At 36.7% G+C, this 22,011-nt stretch overlaps 1 pseudogene; it reads right to left on the bottom strand.

Annotated features, from left to right (window-relative positions):
* Nucleotides 1-11,350: 11,350 nt before the first annotated feature.
* Nucleotides 11,351-11,825, bottom strand: LOC129509891 (ferritin light chain-like; annotated as a pseudogene).
* Nucleotides 11,826-22,011: the final 10,186 nt, after the last annotated feature.

The following is a 22,011-nucleotide window of genomic DNA, read 5'->3' as shown; positions in this document are numbered from 1 at the left end:
TCATTTCTACTAAACAGAACTGGGACCTTAGAGGCTAATAGTACCAATACAGTAGTGGTAGTAGCCTTAATAGTGGTGGTGGTGGTGAAGGTGACAGCAGTGACAGCAACAATAGCCATAGTCATAGTGCTGTGGCAGCAGCATGGAAGTTCACTAGGATCTGGATAGAGTGCTATGCATTTTATTTGCACTATTTCATTTAGTTTTAATAGCTATGAAAAACAGAATTTTTGTCCTCATCTTATAAGTGAAGAAACAGAGGTTAGATCATTTGTTCAAGGTCAATTACCCAAGAGACAAGGATGGTAACATATCTGCACAGTGTATACAACTGAAATCTAAAGTACGAACTCGGGCAGCCCAAGTAACTCAGCGGTTTAGCACCTGCCTTCAGCCCAGGGCCTGATCCTGGAGTCCCAGGATCCAGTTCCACGCCAGGCTCCCTGCATGGAGTCTGCTTCTCCCTCTGCCTGTGTCTCTGCCTTTCTCTCTCTCTGTATATCTCATGAATAAAAAAAAATAAAATCTTAAAAAAAATAGTGTGAACTCCATCTTAAATGCATTTTCACATTAAATTCTCTCATACTTTCCTGTGTGAGTTTTGTGGATGCCTATTTTCTGAAATATGTAAAATCCTATAAGTAAAGCAGATATAAATTATAAAGTATAAAAAGTTCAGAGAATAACGTAAACTGTGAATAAGGCCATTTGATCATCTGTGAAGAATGAGAACAAGCAAACTTTATCCTGTGGACCAAATCCAGGCCATCACTTATTTTTACAAATAATGTTACTAAAACCCAGTCAAGCCCATTCATTCATGTGTTTTCTGTGGCTACTCTGTGACAGTGACACAGACCAATAGTTGCAACAGTGATTTTATGTCCTACAAAAGCAAAATTATTTATTTGTTTCTTGAGAGAGTTTGCCAACCCTGGCCTAGAACATCACCAGTTCTAATGATGTCCTACATTCCTTCCTGGTCACATGTCAATCTTCCACTGCTCCTCAGGTAACTGCTCTTCTTAGTTTTGGGTGTACCATTATCTTGTTTATCTAAAGAGAGAAGTTTTAGCCCATATGTATTTATAGTATTTTATGCAGTTTTACTTGCTTTCTTAAAGGTAATTTTCTACTGAAGGAGAGAAATGCACAAACCATAAGTTTGTAGCATGTGGACTGTTTATAAAATGAAAGTAATACTAGTAGTGGCGCTAGTTGTGGTAGTAGCAGAGGTATTGTCCCCATGTGATCACAACCCAGATCACAGTACAGAACATTGTCAGGACCTCAGATAACAGCCTCCCCAGGTCGATGTCCTTTCATGAAAGGATGTAGGATTCTGACATCCATTGCCATTCATTAGTTTTGCCTTTTACATCTTTGTGAAGAAGAAATCATTGATTGTATAAACCTTTGTATTTGGCTTCTTTACTCAGTTTTATGTTGGTGAGATTCATCTATGTGTTTCCATATCACTATAATTTGTCACTTTTCATTACCCTGTGATATACCATTAAGTGACTATACCACATGTATTTAGTATTTTAATTATCATTCAGATGTAGTATTTATTTCTGTTATAATTTTCTTTATTTACCTCAAGATAAAAACTTTAGAGAGTTTTATTTAACTTTCTCTTTAGTGTTAGTTAGTTAGTTATTTAAGTTTATCTTTAAAAAGATATGGGTACCTGGGTGGTTCAACCGGTCAAATGTCCAGCTCTTGATTTTGGCTCATGATCTCAGGGTCATGAGATCGAGTCTACATTGAGCTCCACACTTATCTTAGGGTCTGCTTAAGATTCTCTCCTTCTCCCTCTGTCCGTTGCCCCAGTCATGCTCTCTCTTTCTCTAAAAATAAATAAATCTTTAAATAAATAAATAAAGGTATTTCTAAATACATTGTGATTATTAAATATGTTCTAATAATACATCTCTTCTGAAACTTACTAATAATTGCTTTATAGGCTAGTATTAGGTCTGCTTTATAAATGTTCCATATGTGCTTGAAAAAAATATATATTTTCTAGTTGGTAGAAGTAGTGTTGCTACATATGTATTCAAATTTCTGCACCCTACTAACATTTCACCTGTTTGTTTTAAAATTGAGAAAGATATATTGAAAAATTCCACCATAATGGTGGATCTATCAGTGTGCCCATATAGTATATATATATTATATATATACATATATATACACATACATATATATACACTACACACATACATAGAATTTTATAATTATTATGTCTTTCTAGTAAGTTGAACCCATCATATCAACATTTAATAGTAATTTACTTTATAGATAATCATATTCTTTATTGATCATAAAGTATAATCCATCTTATCACTTAGCTTTCTCTTGGTTAGTACTTGGCAGTCGTGCCTATTTCCATCATTTTTCTTTCAAGATTCCCACAGTCTAGTGTCCTTTAAATATAATAGAGTTGAATTTTTAAAAATTTTATATGATAGTCTATTTCCTCATTGACAGCCATAATCCATTTTAATTCATTGTGATTACTAATATATTGAACTGATTTCTATCATTTTATTTGATGCTTTCCATTTTTTTCTCTCCTTTTAAATTATCTCCTTTACTGTTGCTTTTTTTTTAATTGTCTAAGATAGTTTTGTTTTCCAATTCCATTTCCCTTCCTTTACTCTTTTGGGAATTACTCTGTTTTTATGCTTTTATCCATAATATTTTACCACCGGATATACCTAGAATATAATCAACAGAACAACAATGACAACAACAAAACAGAAAAACAGAAAAAAACTTTCTCAACTAACCAAATGCAATATTTTTAAAAAGCTTTTGGGTTATAAATCCTTAATCTTTTTGATTTATAATAATATTTTAGAATCTACTTCCAAAAGAAATCCCTAGTATATCCATTTTGAGAGCTCAGTAGTAATAATGACATGGAAATTTATATTCCTTCCTTTTTTTTTTTCTTATCGGGATTTTTAAGAGTTATCAGAACTTAACAACATACAAAATAATACTTTTACAAAGTAAAGAAAATAATATCCTTGTAGCCAGACTGTGACATTTTACAGAATATGAATAAGACTAAGACAAGACATATTAGGACCATATTTGTTTTAAGATTTTATTTATTTACTCATGAGAAACACACACACACAGAGAGAGAGAGAGAGAGAGAGAGGCAGAGACACAGAGGAGAAGCAGCCTCCATGCAGGAAGCCCAATGTGGGACTCGATCCCGGGACTCCAGGATCACGCCCTGGGTGGAAGGCAGGCGCCAAACTGCTGAGCCACCCAGGGATCCCCTAGGACCATATTTGGAATACAACAGAGACAAGGCTACACTACAACCACAAGCTACTATGTACCACATCTTCTGACTAACATACATGATCCTGATGCTCCTTTACCAAACAACTCTAGCCCCCTATAATCTTCCCAGCTCCTCAATAAAACATACACAATAACTCCTGCTTGAAAGCTTCCAAACAAGAACCAGTCCCTGCTTTCTTAATCTCTCCTGAGATCATCCAGTACAAGCCTAAACAACATTTCCTAGGCTCCTTTCCCTCAACACTCCCCTACAGTTTATCTGGAAGGTATTCTATGCAAGCGAAATAAATCAAACTTTTTTGCTGGGTGTTCCTAGTAGCTTTTGGCCAGTGGACTTCAATAACTTTGATCTCTAATTGTAAAAACAACAAGTAAACTGCTTAAATAATGATGAGATAATGTTAGAATTCCTTTTATTGCAACTTAACAAGTTTCTAGAATAACCTACCCAGAAAAAAAAACAAGTTATTTTAATAAAACTAGCTTTCGATAGTAGAGACAGAAACAACTACAGTTGAAGAAGACATTGTCTAAGTTTTGAAAGTAGTACATTGTGTCTTACTAATGTAAAAGACAATGTGGTAGTATAGAAAAAGCATCAGGAGAGTACATTATAGAGTGGACTCCATCAAAATTATCCTTCCTGTGTAACTTATTCATCCTGAATCTTATTGTTTCCAGTTGTAAAATGGGAATATTAATAGCCTACCTGTTGATCTCCCAGGTAGGCTTGTACTGAGAAGAGAACATAGGCATATGATCTAAAGTTTATTTATGGTATTATTGTCTATCTGTAAATGTAACATGTGTGATAGCAGTAGTTCTCAAACATTGTTGCATGCTAAAGTCATCTGGGGATTTTTTTAATAGCAATGTCCATACTAATTTAACCAGAATTGAATGTTAGACCTAATATCAATATTTTTGAAAACCCCTCAGATATTTCCAGTGTATACACAATTTCGAGAACCAGTGAGTTAGAACAGTGCTTTTCAAACCTTAATGTTCATATGAATCCCTTTTGTTCTTGATAAATGAAAACCCTGTAAGCAATAGGACCTGACATAGCATAGTTTTAAAAAGTTCCCAGATGACTTTAAAGTTGGCCATCTATGGCTTGTGGAATAAAGACTCTAGAAAATATCTTTAAAAGACTAGAGGAAAATAAAAATTGAAAATACTCTTATAAGCTCAAGTTGATAGCAAAAGCTAATATAAAGTCTTGGGACCAGAGACAGTCACTACCAAAGAAACTGGCTAGGAAAATAATTGTGTATGAAAGAATGTTTTGTGGTTTTAATTCCTCCCTATCTCTCTCACTCTCACACGGAGGAGAGAAACTAGCTAGAAAGATTAAGTACACAATGGGAAAGGAAACAAGAAAGAGCAGAAAAGTGAACATTTAATGAATTTAGCTTATAAGGCATTTAAGGAATTAAGTGTTTATTAAAACTTTCACTTTGGCAAAGTGAAAATAATTGTTAATATGTACACTTAAGTTGTGCTATTTGTGCTGTACCTTTGTAAATAATGTAGGGTTTAAAAATGTACCAATATATGTTAATGCACTGTGAAATGTCCTGACTGCACTACAAATAGATCCTTCATTAAGGAACCATAAAGAAGAAACTGGATAGATTCTAAACATTTGTGAAGCTTCAATATCCAGTATGGTTAAGTAAACATGTATTTTAGGAAGTTTCACAACTCTATAATCAATACTGCCCAGAGACCAATGATTTGATTTGAATCACAAGCCAAAAAGAAAAAGGAAAAAGAAAAAGATTATGCCTGATTATTATATCTCAAAACAGCTATTTTGCAAACTTTCAACATTGAGAGTGAGAATCTAATATGTATTATCATTAAAAGACAAGTAATGCCTGATTCCTACCTTTAAGTAACACCTTAAATCTAATAAGGATGTTGCAATATCCCTGTTGGAAATTAGATGCTTTAAATTTCTCCTACAAGCTGAGTTCAGTCTTGGGCTTGTTATTTATTTTTCTTTCTACCTCCCAGAGCTTGGTGGACAGTAAAAGGCCCTTTTAATCCTGTTAATGAAATACCTTTTGAAGATAAAGGGACCAAACAGATGAGAGTAGAAAAATTTTTATTATCTTGATTTGCCAAGCTTATAACCTATTTCAGGTAGAGCAAGACCCACCATTGATGAGATATTGGCAGATGAGCTGATGTGAGGCTTCATAATTTCCAAGAAGTCATCATCTGGACTGCAGACGCACAATTAAAAGAGATGTATTTTTCCAAGAAATTAGTGACATGAGATAGAGTGGATAGCACTGGAGTTGGGGTTCTACTGTTCCCTGAATGCTCCATGCTTTGATCTAAACATTCAGTTCTCAAACTTGCTGTTAGGATTTCCTGCCCAAAGAAATCACCCTGATTCTAGAGACAGTCTGGGGAGAGAGAATGAACAACTGGAGAGTCTGGGGAAAAGAAACTAGGCATCAACAACCAGGTATTGATGAGCTCTTGCTAGTTAGAAGTCTTTTAACAGGCTCCCAGTACAAATGTTCCTATGACCATTTTCAGAAAAGCTAGAAAATCCTCACCTTCTCTGGGGAATCTAATATGCCTAAAATGTAGAGGCAACTGACATCTTCTGAGACAAAAGGTCCATTCTAGACATACTCTATGAGGCTAGGGAAGGTGCTCTGAATATGGCCAAGTTGTATAGCTTTCATAATAAAACTTCTGTGTTCCAATCATTATTACTCTATTCCACAGTCAGAGATGAAACACCATGTACAGGTGCTCATGAGGGTTCTTCTGCATAAGATAGTTGTTTCAATTCAATCCCTTGGATAAGAGACCTAATCATACGCCAGCTAAGGAGTAAAGATCATAAATGTGGTTTTGTGCAGGGATTTGATAAAGATGAAGACCTGCAGGTAGCAGTGGCCTCTTTTTTGTCTTTGGTTTTCATCAATTGACAAGCTGTGTCTGAATACGAATCTCTTTGTGTTTACCCTACTTGAGATTCATTTAGCATATTAGGTATGTAGATTAATGATTTCATCAATTTAGGGAAACTTGTTATGATTTCTTCAAATATTCTGCTCCATTCTTTTTTTTTTCTTTGCATTCTCCATTACATATATGTTAGTACTCATAATATAATCTCAAAGTTCTGAGGTTCTGTCCATTTCTCCTCAATAGTATTTTTTCACTCTCCTTTAGATAATTTCTGTTGATTTGGCTTCAAATTTAGCTTATTTCTTTTGCTAGCTTAAATGTTCCATTGAATGTTCTAGTGAATTTTTCTTTCAGTTACTATACTTTTTAAATCCAGATTTTCTATTTGGTCCTTTTTAATAATTTGTCTTATTGAAAATTTAATTTTTACTTATGATTGATATACTTTTATTTGTCTTTAAAAATGTTTTCCTTTAGTTCTTCAAATATATTTGTAATAACTGCTATGAAGTCTTTGCTAACCATGTTCCTATTCCTAAAATGTGTCTGGAAACATATTTTCCATTGACTGTATTGACTGCTTTTTTTCCTGAGTATGGCTCATACATTTTTATTTCTTTATATATCTCATAATTTCTTGTTAAACTGGACATTTTATTTAAACTAGGTATTTCCCTCTTTATTTTTAACCAGAAACCAACCTTTGGCTTGGAATTATTTTGTTCCAGTGGAAAAACCATCCACTAATTTTTCAGCACAATGTAATCTCACATGGGAATGTCAGCAGAAATTCAAATAGAAAATACTTTAAACAACATTTGACTTTTTGGTCAAAATAATCATCTGTCCCAGAAATTATTCACATCTTTTGTATGATTTCACAATGAGCAAATTTCTCATTTTCAAAAAAAGTGTTTTTGTAATTTTTCTTCCTTAATTTTTGTAATCTTTTTTTACTTTCTAAAGTGAATGACATCAATATTGCATGAATTTCAGACATACAACATAGTGATTCAATAACTTTTTATATTATGTTATGCTAGCCACAAGTGTAGCTACCATCTGTCACCATACATTGCTATTAAAATACCAACTGACTACATTCCCTATGCTGTACTTTTCATTTCTGTGACTAATTCATTCCATATCTGGAAGCCTGTATTTCCCATTCCCCTTCACCCATTTCACCCCTCTCCCTACCCCATTCCCTCTGGCAACCACCAGTTGTGTATATTTATGGGTCTTTTTTTCTTTGTCCTTTTGTTTTGCTTTTTAGATTCTGCATACAGTATTTTTATTTCTTTGTCTGACTTATTTAACTTTGCATAATACTCTCTAGGTCCATTCATATTGTTTCAAATAGCAAGATACCATTCTTTTTATGGCTGATTAATATTCCTGTATATACACACACATATATACATATATATACATATGCATATGTGTGTATACATATGCATATATGTGTGTATACACACACACACACACACCACACCACACCACATCTTTATCTGTTCACCTATTGATGGATATTTAGACTGCTTTCATAACTTGGCTATTGTAAATAATGATGCAATAAACATTGGGGTGTGTATATTTTTCTAATTAGTGTTTTTGTTTTCCTTTGGATAAATACACAGTAATAGAATTACTGGACTGCATGGTATTTCTATTTTTAATATTTTGAGAAATCTTCATATTGTTTTCCACAGTGGTGCACCAATTTACATTCCTACCAACAGTGCACGAGGATTTCCTTTTCTCCACATCCTCACCACTGCTTGTTATTTAACTTTTCTATACTAGCCATTCTGACAGATGTGAGGTAATAACTCATTATAGTTTTGATTCACAGTTCCTTGATAACTAACTTGTGCTGAGTACCTTTTCATGTGTCTATTGGCCACCCGTGTGTCTTCTTTGGAAAAACATCTATTCTGCCCATTTTTAAATTGGATTATTTAGCTTTCTTTTTCCCTTTTAGTGTTTAGTTGTATAAGCTCTTTATATATTTTGGATATCAACCCCTTTTCAAATATGTCATTTGCAAGTATCTTCTCCCATTTGCTTTTTCATCTTGTTCACATTTTTTGCTGTGCAAAAGCTTATTATTTTGGTATAGCCCCAATAGCTTTTTTTTTCTTTTTTTGCTTTTGTTTACCTTGCCTGAGGAGGCATATCCATAAATACGTTGCTGATGCCCAAGAGTTTACTCCCTATGTTTTCTTTTAGAAGTTTTATGACTTCAGATTATCCATTTATGCCCTTAATCCATTTTAAGACTATTTTTGTGGTGGGGGGGGGTAAGAAAATGTTTCAGTTTCATTCTTTTGCATAGAGCTGTCTAGTTTTCCCAGCAGTATTTTTTGAAAAGATGGTCTGTATATTCTTGCTTCCTTTTCTGTAAATTAATTGATCATATAAACATGGGTCTACTTTTGGGTTCCCTATCCTGTTCCATTGATCTGTATGTCTATTTTTGTGTCAGAAACTTACTGTTTTGAATACTATAGCTCTGTGGTATAGCTTGATATCTGGGATTGTGATACCTGCAGCTTCATTCTTCCTCAAGATTGCTTCAGCTATTTGACACCTTTTACAGTTCCATGAAAATTTTAAGATTGTTTGTTCTAGTTCTTTTAAAAAAAAAAAAAGAAAATTGTATTTTGATAGGAATTACATTGAGTTTGTAAATTGCTTTGGGCAGTGTGGACATTTTAACAATTTCATCCAATTTGGGAGCATGCTGTATCTTTGCATTTGTTTCTGTTATCTTCAATTTCTTTTATCAACGTCTTATAATTTTCAAAGTATAGATTTTTCATCTTCTTGATTAAATTTATTTTTAGTTATTTTGTTCTTTTTGGTGCAATTCTAAATGGAATTGTTTTCTTAATTTCTCTTTCCATTACTTTGTTATTAGTGTATAGAAACAGATTTTTGAATATTAATTTTGCATCCTGCAACTTAAATCATTTATTCTAATAGCTTTTTGTACACTTTTTAGGGTTTTTTGTTTCTTGGGGTTTTTTTTGGTACAACCTTTAGGGTTTTATATATATATCACATGTCATCTGTAAATAAGGGCAGTTATACTTCTTTACCAATTTGGATGACTTATATTTCTTTTTCTGTCTTATTGCGATAGCCAGGAATTCTAGTCTTTTTTTTTTATTTTTTTTTTATTTATTTATGATAGTCACACAGAGAGAGAGAGAGAGAGAGAGAGAGGCAGAGACACAGGCAGAGGGAGAAGCAGGCTCCATGCACTGGGAGCCCGACGTGGGACTCGATCCCGGGTCTCCAGGATCGTGCCCTGGGCCAAAGGCAGGCGCCAAACCGCTGCGCCACCCTGGGATCCCCAGGAATTCTAGTCTTGAATGAAAGTGTTGAGGTTGAGCATCCTATCTTGTTCCTGATCTTATAGAAAAAAAGCTTTCAGTTTTCACCGAGTAATTTGATAGCTGTGGGTTTTTCATATATAGCTTTACTATATTGAGATATATTCCCACTAAATCCATTTTATTGATAGTTTTTATCATGAACAAATTCTGTACTTTGCCAAATACTTTTTCTATGTATATTGAGATAATCATTTGATATCCTTCCTCTTGTTAATGTGATGTATCACACTGATTTGTGAATATTGAATCATCCTTGCATCCTTGAAATACACCCCACTTAATCATGGTAAACGATCCTTTTAGTGTATTGTTGAATTTGATTTGCTAATATTTTTGTTGAGGATTTTTGCATCTATATCCATGAGGAGTTTTGGTCTGTAGCTTTTCTGTTTGTTTGTAGTGTTTTGTCTGGTTTTGGTATCAGGATAATGCGGGCCTCATAGAATAAATTCAGAAGTATTTCTTCCTCTTCTGTTGTTTTATAGTTTTAAGAAAACTAGGTATTAACTATTATTTTCTTAAGTTTTTATTTTAATTCTAGTTAACTAACATACAATGTTATATTAGTTTCAGGTGTGCAATATATTAACAGTTCCATACATCATCTTGTTCAAAGGATAAAGAAAATATGGTATTAACTCTTCTCTAAATGTTTGGTAAAGCTCATTTGTGAAATCATCTGGTTATATACTTAAGTTTTTTGGAAGTTTTTTATTACCAATTCAATTTTGTTATTAGCAATCGGTCTGTGCAAATTTTCTGCTCCTTCTTCAGTCTGTTTTGGAAGATTTATTTTTCTAGGAATTTATCCATTTTTTTCTAGGTTTTCCAGTTTGTTGGAATAAATTTTTCATAGTATTCTCTGATTTTTTTTTTTTTTGTATTTATGTGGTGTGGGTTGTTATTTCTCCTTCATTTCTGATTTTGAGTCTCTTTTTTTTCTTAAGGAGTCTGGCTAAAGGCTTATTCATTTTACTTTTGTTTTCATTGATTTCTTTCTATTTTTTTAGTCTCTCACTTAATTTTTCTTCAATCTTTATTAATTTCTTTCTTACAACTTTGGGCTTTGTTTGTTCTATTTCTAATTCTTTTAGGTGTAAGGTTAGATGGAGATTTTTTTTGTTTCTCTATATAAGCCTGAATTGCTAAAAACATCCCTCTTAGAGCTGCTTTTGCTACCTTTTGTGATTTTAATTGAGTATTCCCATGACTCCATTCTCTTTTCTTTTCTTTTTTCTTTTTTTCTGCAAAAAGCTTTATTGTCTCCATTTGGTCCACGTTTTGGGAAAGGGCTCCAGGATGGTTAAAAAGCTGCCTAGTGGCTGCAGGGGAAAAGAATAGAAGGGAAGGGAGAAGAAATGGGTAGGAAATATCAGAAAGGGAGACAGAACATGAAGATTCGGAACTCTGGGAAACGAACTAGGGGTGGTGGAAGGGGAGGAGGGCGGGCGGTGGGGGTGACTGGGTGACTGGCACTGACGGGGGCACTTGACAGGATGAGCACTGGGTGTTATTCTGTATGTTGGCAAATTGAACACCAATAAAAAAATAAATTTATTATTTAAAAAAAAACATTCTTGAAAACAAAACAAAACAAAAAAAGTTCAGGCACAAGCTATGGCACAGGGCGGGGGGGGGGTGTGTGCCAGAGGACCCCCTCAAAGGCTGCTGGTCTCCTAGTCGTGCTTGAGAATGAGCCTTTCGAAAAGATACTCGCCCAGCCCAGGCTGGGGGGTGGCCGCCCGTCTTCTTGATGAGTTTCACCTGCTCATGTAGGAAGTGGTTCTCCAGGAAGTCACAGCGACAGGGATCCGCGCGGGCAGACCCCAGGGCATGCAGATCCAGAAGGGCCTGGTCCAGGCTCTTCTCCAGAAGCAGGGCTGCTTCCACGGCGTCCAGGGTGTTCCCGCCCTCATCTTGGGACGGCTTCTGCACGTCCTGCAAGCCGGGCGGCCGCCACGCGGGTTTTGCATCTTCAGTGCTCAGCCAACTGGCGGACGAAGTGGCCCACACCCTCCAGAGCCCCATCGGCGCAGTCGAAATAGAAGCCCAGAAAGAGGAAGGTGTAGGAGCCCCGCAGATGCAGTCGACCAGGCGGCTGACGGCGGCCTCCACCTCGGTAGAATGACTCTGACCAATCTGGGAGCTCATGGTTGATCCCAACTTGGGTGTTCGCTGCCGGTGGCAGAAGATGCCAGGAAGATGACTCCGAAGGTTGCGCCTGGTAAAAAGGTTGGAGGGAGGCCGTTGGCTGGTAGAAGGGGCAGCCCTGGGTCTGTTCCGGCCAAACACTGTTGAAGCAAGAGAATCGCAGGACGCCCAGCGCACCGCCCATTCTTTTCTTAATGCGTTCATTACACCTTCCTAAGAAATTACGTGGTGGTTGCCCTAGAGTTTCTAATATACATTCACAACTAATTCAATTCCACTTTCAGATAACGCTGTTACATTCCACAGGTACTATGGGTACATTCCAATTAAAAAAAAAATCTAATTCTCCCCTTTCATCCCTTGTATCATTGCTGTCATTCATTCTCTTATACATATGCATATATATATCAATTAATGTATATCAATCTATATGTTTTTATGTGTATATAATTAAGAAAAGGAAAAATAAGTGTTTTATCTTCACCTTTATTCTTTGATCCTTTCCTTTCTTTATGTACGTCCAAGTTTCTGACCTATATCATTTTACTTCTCTGCATAGGACTTCTTATAACATTTCTGCAAGGCAGATACACTAGCAACGAATCCCTTCGATTTGTTTGTTTGAGAAATTCTTTATTTCTCCTTCACCTTTGAAGGATACTTTTACAAGGTACAGCATTTTGGATTGATGGGTTTTTCTTTTTTCCCCTCTTAACATCTTAAATATTCCACTCCACTCTCTTACTTTTTGACTAGTTTCTGAGAAGTTGAATGTAATTCTTTGTTTCTTTATAAATAAGGTGGGTTTTTTTCCTTCTTTGGCTTTTTTCAGGATTGTTCATCTTTGATTCTCTGCAGTTTGAAAATGATATAGCTATGTATACTCTTTTTGATGTTTTCTTTTGTTTTTGTTGTTTTTTGGTATTTATATTGTTCAGTGTTCTCTATGCTTCCTGTGGTTTGCTGAACGACATTAATTTGGGCAAAATTCTGTTATTGTTTCAAAGAGTTCTTCTGTTCCTTCTCTCTTCTCCTTCTACTATTTCTATTATGCAAATGTTACAACTTTTGCAGTTGTCACACAGTCCTTGGATACTCTGCTTTTGTTTTTGTTTTCCAGTCTTGATTCCCTTTGCTTTTTCATTTTTTGAGGTAACAGTCAAAAAATCTCTCAAGCTCAGAGATTCTTTCTTGGCTATGTCCAGTCTACCAGTAAGCTCATCAAAGGCAGTCCTCATTTTTGTTAGTGTTTTTGTTCTCTAGCAGTTCTTTTTCCTTCTTAGGATTTTCATTTTTCTCCTTACATTTCCTATCTGTTCTTGCATAGTTTCTACCTTAGCAAAGCCTTACTATATTGTAGCATTTAACTTCCTAGTCTAATAATTTCAATATCCCTGCCATAACTAGTTCTGATATTTGCTATGCTTTTCAAACTGTGTTTTTTGCCTTTTAGTATGCCTTGTAACATTTTCTTGATAGTCAGATGTGATGTGCCAGGTAAAAGAAGGTACTATAAATAGGGCTTTTGTGTGAGAGGAAAGTGTTTTACAGTCCTATGAATAGATTATAGTCTTTTAGTAAGCCTATGCTTCTGGATTGAACTTCACATAAGTTTTTCATTTGTTCTCCTCTCTTAGGTAGGACAGGACAACTACCATGAGCTGAAGCTGGTATTTCCCTCCTCACACATGGATCACTAGCATGGATAGGTATTGAGTATTTCCTTTATCCTACATAAGTAGAGCTGACTAGAGTTGGTTATTTCCCTTTCCTTTTCCCTAGGTCAGGTAGGTTCTGATAATACTTAAGCAGATTAGGCTCTGGATTGACTTGTTTCTTCTGAGGATGAGAACCTTGTTAAGAATGGAGTACTCTAGTGTATTTGATTCCTTCTCCCCTTCTCCTGTGGGAATATCTCTCTTTTTTTTAAGATTTTATTTATTGATTTGTTCATGAGAGACAGACAGAGAGAGAGAGAGAGACATAGGCAGAGGGAGAGGCAGGCTCGATGCAGGAAGCCTGTTGTGGGACTCAATCCTAGGACTCCAGGATCATGCCCTGAGCCAAGGGCAGATGCTCAACCTCTGAGCCACCCAGGCATTCCTCTCCTGTGGGAATTCTGAGGGGATTCTTCTCTCATATTTACTGTGAGAACATGGTAGAGCTTCAGGAGGTAAAACCCACAAAAGGGTGCCTTCTACCATGACTTAGTCCCTTGTTTTTAACTTGCACAGTTGGCCGCATTGAGCCTCCAGCAATCTGTCAATTGCAGTTCAGGTTTCCCTACCCTGTTACTGGATTCCAAGGCAGTTTCCACTCATGAGTCTCTGCTCTGGTAATCTGTGACTCCTTGTATTCACCTGTCTCTCCAGTCTCAGGGGCAGCAGTTTACCCTATGTCCTCACCTCTCAAATGAATCCAAGAAGATTGATGACTTTTCAGTCTGGTCAGTGTTTTACTTGTTAGTAAAACAAGTACAGGTTGATTCAGAACCTAGAAGTCCTAATAGTTATCTTTTACTTTTATTGTCCAAGTTTTTATTTAAATTCCAGCTAGTTAATATACAGTGTGATATTAGTTTCAGGTATTGAACTTAGTGATTCATCACTTACATGCAATACCCTGTGTTCATTAATAGTTACCTTTCAAATCAATACATATATAATAATAAATAGTGGATTTTATTTTTAAAAATATAAAGTAAATATTAGTATCAATAGTAGATGTGGATGGCTCCAAATCCAAAATGTAGAAATGAATGACTAATATTTGGACAATATTATATTATGAAATGTATAAATACTTTAGACTCCTTCCTAACCACCCTGATACTCTTCCTCTGGACCAGCATCCCAATCACTACTCCCAGGAAGAATATTTAACTGAGGGAAGGAAAGAAGAAGAGAGAAGGCTGACTGCATCTAGATGCCAATATCCTACACTTCCCAAAGAACTATTGGAGGACAGTGAGTAATGGAGGCCACTCAAGAGATCAATATTGTTCTAATGAACATGTGAGACATTTTAAGAGTTTGATACACCTCACAGGCTAGAAGCAGAGAGGGGAGTCATTTGAGGATCCAGAACTAAGGAAGGTGGACTATTAAGTGAAGCATAACTGAGGATTTTAGAGAATTGTTTCATCCCTCACCACACACACATTGTTGTGGATGCTGGAAGCCATATTTGCATTATTTTTTTTTATGTATTTGTTACTTTATTCCATGTATTCAAATTAGTTACAAAAGGTTATTTTACGCTCACTACTGTTGTCCTTAGAAATCTTGCCCGGAGAAAATGTTTGCAAAAAAATCTTGTCTTTATCAGATTTTCATTTATTCTTTGTTCAGACATTTGTTGAGTAAAAATAAAAAATAGCCTTTTCTCCTCCTTCCCTAGGTGGGGGCAGGGAGGATGTGAAATGAGGTGATGTTTCTAGAGCAAACAATTGAAAATTAAATCTGCACTTTATGAAAATGAGTATGAACATCTTTTATGTCCCTCATTTTTTATATTACTATATCAGCTAATGATCAGAGTTAAGATTACAGATTTATGATGCAGAAATAAAATGGGAATGATACTCTGGAACAAAAGTTTTAGGCAGCTGAAGAATTGTGTTCTCTTTCTGTAATTGTCCCCAACTCTGAACAAAAGATAAACCCTCTTATCAATGCAGATGTGCTGGCGGGGTTCTAGCAAGATGGAACATCTCCCTGCATGGAGCCTACTTCTCCCTCTGCCCGTGTCTCTGCCTCTATGAGCCCTCTCCTTAGCTATAGCTTATTGTAGCAGGGGTTGGAAACCAACTCAAACTGAGCCCATTTTAAAAACCTCTCCTATGAAAATTTAGAATTAAAGCAAGAGGTACTATTCACTTTCCATTATCTCTTGAACTAGTTTATCTCTTGTATAAACTAGGAAACTATGCTATGATTGGTTCCTGCTATATGCACAAGAAAACAGGAAGTCATTCCACAGAAAGGGAGAATGACACAGGCACTTAACAAGGAAAAGGGATGGAAGGTCCTATAGGTCCATAGAACAGTTTATGCTTAGCAATCCCTGATTCTAGTTACTCCAGTTACTACTTGCTGTGCAGATTAACTCAAAACTTTGGGCCTTAAACAACAATGATTTTAGTATACCTAATAATTTGGGGGTTAGGAACTAGGGCAGAGCTAGGGTGGGTGGGTCTCCTACTTTATATGCCATTGACTGAAGTTACTTCAGCTGGCAGACGACTGGTCTAAAGTGCCCATGATGGCTCCACTCATATATGTGGTGTCTTGGTGAAGTTGGCAGGAAGTCTGGGCTCAGCTGAAACTGCCAACCTGACAATCCTCAGGTGACCTCTGCAACACAGCAGTCTCAGACTAGTCAGGCTTGTTTCAGAGTGGCTCAGAATTCCCCCCAGAAAGTATCCCAGGAGAGGAAGTGAAAGCTGCAAATCCATTAAGGTCCCTGCTGGAAACTACCACTACATTCTCTTATGCCCCAAATCTATTTGTTAATTCTAAAGCAATTCACTAAGTCCAGTTTAATTTCAAGAGGTGAAGAATTAGACTTGACCTCTCAATGAAAAGAGTAGAAAGGAATTGGCAGCCATCCTTAATCCTGCATGGTACCTGGCAGTACTTGGATTTCTGAATGTTGTGTCCCTCCATAAGAAGTCACCCTTTTGGATAGGCTACTTTGAACTACTTTTAGCTATTTGTAGTTATCATATGAATGGGTAACTTACAAAAACAACATTTTGTATTTTGTTGGCCCTAGAAATTTCTTCAAATGTAGCACACACACTAAATGAAAAGTAAGGGTTCATGAGTTTAGGCTCTGCTTCAGGAAAGATCCAGGTTCAAAAGCTGACATTACAACTTCCTAGTTTTGTTACCTCAGACAAGTGACTTTCCTTCTCTAAGCTTTAGTTAGCTTCCTTATGTGTGAAGGGGAAAAATTAACAGTGTCTAACAAATTCGATGATGTAAGGAGTCAAGTGAGATCATAAACATAAAACTCTTAGCCCAGTGTCAGGCATGTAGTAAGCACCTAATGATTGTTGGTGTTATTCTTTTTATTAATTGTTGTTAGAGATTCAGCTCAAAAAAATATAAAAGAAAGGTTATATACTCAAGGAATATACAACCTAGATGGAAGACATGGTATTTCTATCAATAGAGAAATAACACTACAGCTAGAAAGGATTAAATTAAAATGAGAGAGGGATGCCTGGGTGGCTCAGTAGTGAGCATCTGCCTTCGGCTCAGAGTGTGATCCAGGGGTTCTGGGATTGAGCCCTGTATTAGGCTCCCTTTGGGGAGCCTGATTCTCCCTCTGCCTATGTCTCGGCCTCTCTCTGTGTGTCTCTCATGAGTAAATAAATAAAATATTTTTTAAAAAATTAAAATGAGAGAACGGTAGAGACTAAGTTCAAATGGGTTATCAGAGAAGAAAATACTCTAAATTGGGCAATAAGAAAATATTCTGAGGCAAAGGTCAAGTTTGAGACCATCTTTAAAGAATGCACTAAGGTTGGGGAGAGAATTTCAAGCAGGTTGAATAGCAGAAACAAAGATAATTAGGTAAAAATGTGCCCAAGATTTTCAGGAACACTTAGCGGACTAGTGTAGCTCCTAATGCTATAGAAGGCAAGAAGAAAAGAAAGTAGGTAGCTGATAGAGTGAGAGCCTTGAATGCCAAGTTCAGGAATTTATAATTTATACTTAAGACTGAGAAATTCCTTGGCAGTTCTAAAATAGTGTTTAATAACATCATATTAATCTAAATATAGTATAGATACAGACTTGAGTGACTTGAGAGAAATTCAAAAAAGGAAGACAATTAACTTCATAATATAGATAAGGATGTGGAGGCCATATGATGATAGCAGGGAATAGATGAATGGTAGGCATGCTGGAGATGTCACATGGACAACATTGACAGGACTGACAGGGATTGTGACTGATTAGATGTGAGGAAAACGGAGGCATTGATTATGTCAACCTGGTATCAATTCTGAATAAGACAATAATTACCCTATTGACAAAATGAGCAAAGTCTGAGAAAGGAACTAAATTGGAGAAAGAGGAAAGCTGGAAGGAAAAAGAGAGAAGCCTTGGGTGGAATGACAAAGGAAAAATGAGAAGCTAGAAGAGGTTAGTAAGGCACATGACATCATCATTGCTTCAACCTTCAAAGGAGAAAACCTGTACTAGAGTCCATGCTTTATTCAACCCAGCAGCACAGGCATTTACACCCTAGAGTTATAGCTTTTGAAATAATGGATCATGAAGGAGAAAATTTATAATTCCTAACCCCAGAGATCTTCTGTTTTGATTTTCAGAAGTACTTAACAAGATGCTAGGCATTATACTCTCAGGTTAAGGTATGAAATTAAATGTTCTTCTGCCTCCCATTTCCCTATATTTATTCACATATGTGTTGAGATCAGTTGATGTGAAAGGAGTCTGACACATAAATTCTTTCATTGCAGTTATGTGTTCTAGGTCCCCTCAGCATATATATTCTCCCTCTCTCTCTCCCTCTCTCCCTCTCTGTGACAGACAGGTCTATTCTCAGAAGGACCCACTGAATCCTTCATAGACAAGTGCTCCCAGACACGGTGGGGTCTGATGTTCTTTCTTATATCCGTGGGTAGTTCTTCCATACATAAAACTGTCTGTCTGCCTCTGTGTCTCTAAATGTATTTCTTGGCTGGAGGCAAGCAGAAAGCTACTTTAACCACCATCACCTACGGTCCAACTAGATGAGCAAGACAGTCATTCCATAATTCACAGAGGATTGTAAAGAACTACCTAGAGTCCCAGTCCCACATGGAATGTAAGGGCCATTGTCCTAAATAACCACTGGTCTCAGAAGTAACCATGAATACTTAATCCAAGGTAAAGAGCTTTCCTAACCTATCTTCCTATCTCCATTTATCTTCTGCACTGCCTTAGTCCATTCAGGCTACTATATCAAAATACCACAGCATGAGTAGCTTAGAAATATATTGTTCACAGTTCAAAAGGCTGAGAAGTCCAAGATCTAGACACCAGCATAGTCACCTTCGGTGAGGGTCCTCTTCCTGGTTCTTTGCTAGCACTCTCTCTATGTCCTCACATGGTGAAAGGGGGCAGGAGATCTCTCTGGCTATCTTCTATAAGACACTAATCTCAGTCATGAGGACTCCATTTGCATGACCTAAGAAACTCCAAAGGGCCTCACCTCATAATTGTAGCATCTTGGGGTTAGGATTTCAACATATGAATTTGGGAGGGCACAAATTTTCAGACTATAGCATGTCCTGTAACCTAATTAATCTGAGAAAAGCTGCAGCTGTGCCCTTCTGCTGTGTAAGTAATTTTATAGATAAATGATCTACTTTCTAGGTAATTCCCCAGCATCCATTCCCCTTTTCAGTGGCATTCTTATATCCATGTGGAGGATTCTTCTTCCATTGTATATTGTCTTGATGGAAGAACATTTTCTAGTATCTCCCTCCAACTATGGTAGCATCATATTTCTTCCATCTGCTATCTAGTTCATTTAGGAGCTGTCAGGAGACCCAAGAGTGTCCAATCAGAAGACCTTTCCCTGAACATTGAATCCTAATCTAGCAACAGTAGCAGAGGTAGCAGTGACTATCAGTGACTATAACCAGTCCTTCCTGACCAAGCTCTTCTGGTGACCAAACAGTCTTAGTTTCCTGCTTCCCTGCTTCCCTTTCTTTCTTTCTTTCTTCTTCTTTCTTTCTTTCTTTCTTCCTTCCTTCCTTCCTTCCTTCCTTCTTCTTCTTTCTTTCTTTCTTTCTTTCTTTCTTTCTTTCTTTCTTTTTTCAGGATTTCCTTGTTCCTGTTTCCAGTGGGACCAAAGAAGTATACTCATTTGGAGCCCACCCACCTCATTTTGCATGCCCGAGGTTCCAGAATTCCCTGCTCACATGGCCACAGCCTGCATTCAGTGCTTCCCCACATTTGCACTCATGAGGGCAGACCACGCTGCCACCAATGCACATTCTTGGAACCTAAAATTAGTCATGGGATGACTTGTGTAAGGACATGGTTGGATGTGAATATAATTTGATGTAAAGTATCCATATATGCACTGGCAAGGCCCTTCTATGACCTATGAATGGATAAGAAGAGAAGAATGGGAGGTTCTTTACAGAAGAGCAATCAGGATCCAGGAGTACTGGGGCACTTCGTGGGCAGAAGTTGCCTGGTTTGAACTGTGTAGGGTGAAGAGAAACCTTGTGGGTTATGAAGTGCTTATAATGGCAGAAAAGGGGTTTTCAGTGGGCAACCAGCCAAACTGGAGCATAAAGAACTCCCTTACCCCCATTAAACAGCTCAAAGGAGAAGAACATGGGAGCTTATCTCAGGGATTTCCTGAGCCATCAGAAATGGAGAGTGATAATGAAGCCAGCAAGCCAGGGAAAAATTATTCTCTGTCATCTCTCTCCATCCGTGCCTGGTCTCTGCTGTGTCTGCATATCCCCAGAGCAAATGCACAGGCCATTCATAGTTACTTGGAAGTAACCGTTGCTTTGCACATATTTTTTTTTAAGAAGACCTATCTGTCAAGAGTAAAAGATAGAACATATTTCATGTAATAGTTTGTTAGTTTGATTTATAACTCATAAATATTTAAACATAAAGTATATGGGCCTCCATTTGTACTCTTGCACTGGTACTGACACCTCAAATGTTCTTGATAGCCTACTGCCCTTCTCCAGCTTTATCGTCAGGCTCCTCATCAATTCTATAAGCTCCAGATAGCTTTTCAATAATATCTTTTTACTTATTGCATCAGGATCAGCTTTTATAGCTTGCATTTGGGAACCTCCCAGACATACCTGGCACTGATGGTTTGCCTTCATTTGGTCTAATAAACCTTTAAGTCTTATTTCTCTCTTTTGTTACCTAGTGGTTATGGTTTGGAGATGTATTTGTGTTTAAATACAGAAAATATAAAGATGAAAAAATCACCCAAAATTCAAGTAACATTTTTGCAGGCTCACTCAATATTTCACTTTTAGCAAAACACTATTATAATCACATGATTTTATATTTATCCTTTTCACTTACTGTAATCATTTCCCTATCATTAAATATTCTTCAGGAATGGTATTTTTATTGACAGATTTCCATTGTGTGAATATTTCATAACTTATCTAATAATTTCCTGAGTTTTTTTCATTGGTATAAATGATGCTGAGATTCAGATCTTTGGGCACAAATCCCTTTCTGCATTTCTTATTTTTTAAAAATAGATTCCTAAAAAAGGGAATATATGTTTTAAAGATAATTGATACATACTAACAGATTGTCCTCAAGCAAGGTTTTATCAGTTAGTTTGCCTTCAGCCAGCAGACTTTGAGAATGACTAATTTTCATATACCTTTAGCATCCAGCTCTCTTTGTCATCAAATGCCCTCAGGGCCATTATTGGCTGTTCATTCTAACCTCAATGGGGAGCCCCAACAGGAACACACAGACACACACACACTGCCTGCCATACCTCATTTCACCATCAAGGTACATGTGGTGTCATGATAGGGTTTAAAAACAAAATGGAGAAAATGGAGGGAGTATATTGTGAATAGAACTAAAGGGAGAATGGAATTCTCTCTCCCTCTCTCTCTCTTCTCTCTCTCTCTCTCTCTCTCTCTCTCTCTCCCTCTCGTGCGCGGTATTGTTTAATTCTTTTGATTCTGCGAAGTTAGAGACCCAGTTCATCCTTCTATAAGCCTAAAGGACTTCTTTCTCTCAACCTGAAGGGAACACTTAGGCCAGCCACTGATGTTAGTAAAAGATATGTTCACAGATTGGTTTTAGGTCAGTTCAACAGATGTGTAGAATACAAAGGAGTTAGAACCACTCCTGAAATGTACTAATAAAGAGTATTTGCCTGGATAAACTTCTTATGTCTTCCTCTATGAATGAGAGAGATGGAGTGACAGGGTTAGTAGGAACTATGCTCAAAAGATAGACATACTTTTAGTGATTTGGGATCTTGCTATCAGAGACCCAATGTGATTAACTTTTATCTCAGTATTTGCCACAAAGCAAACTAGCCATACGGAGTTTTATTTGCCACAAAGCAAACTAGCCACAAAGCAAACTAGCCATACGGAGTTTAAGATCTGGTTAATTGATAGCAAATGGAGTGAAATGATGTCTCT

Source organism: Nyctereutes procyonoides, unplaced genomic scaffold, assembly GCF_905146905.1.
Source record: "Nyctereutes procyonoides isolate TBG_1078 unplaced genomic scaffold, NYPRO_anot_genome, whole genome shotgun sequence".
NCBI lineage: Eukaryota > Metazoa > Chordata > Mammalia > Carnivora > Canidae > Nyctereutes > Nyctereutes procyonoides.
The sequence above is the reverse complement of the archived record's forward strand: the minus strand, read 5'-3'. Positions and strand labels throughout refer to the sequence as shown.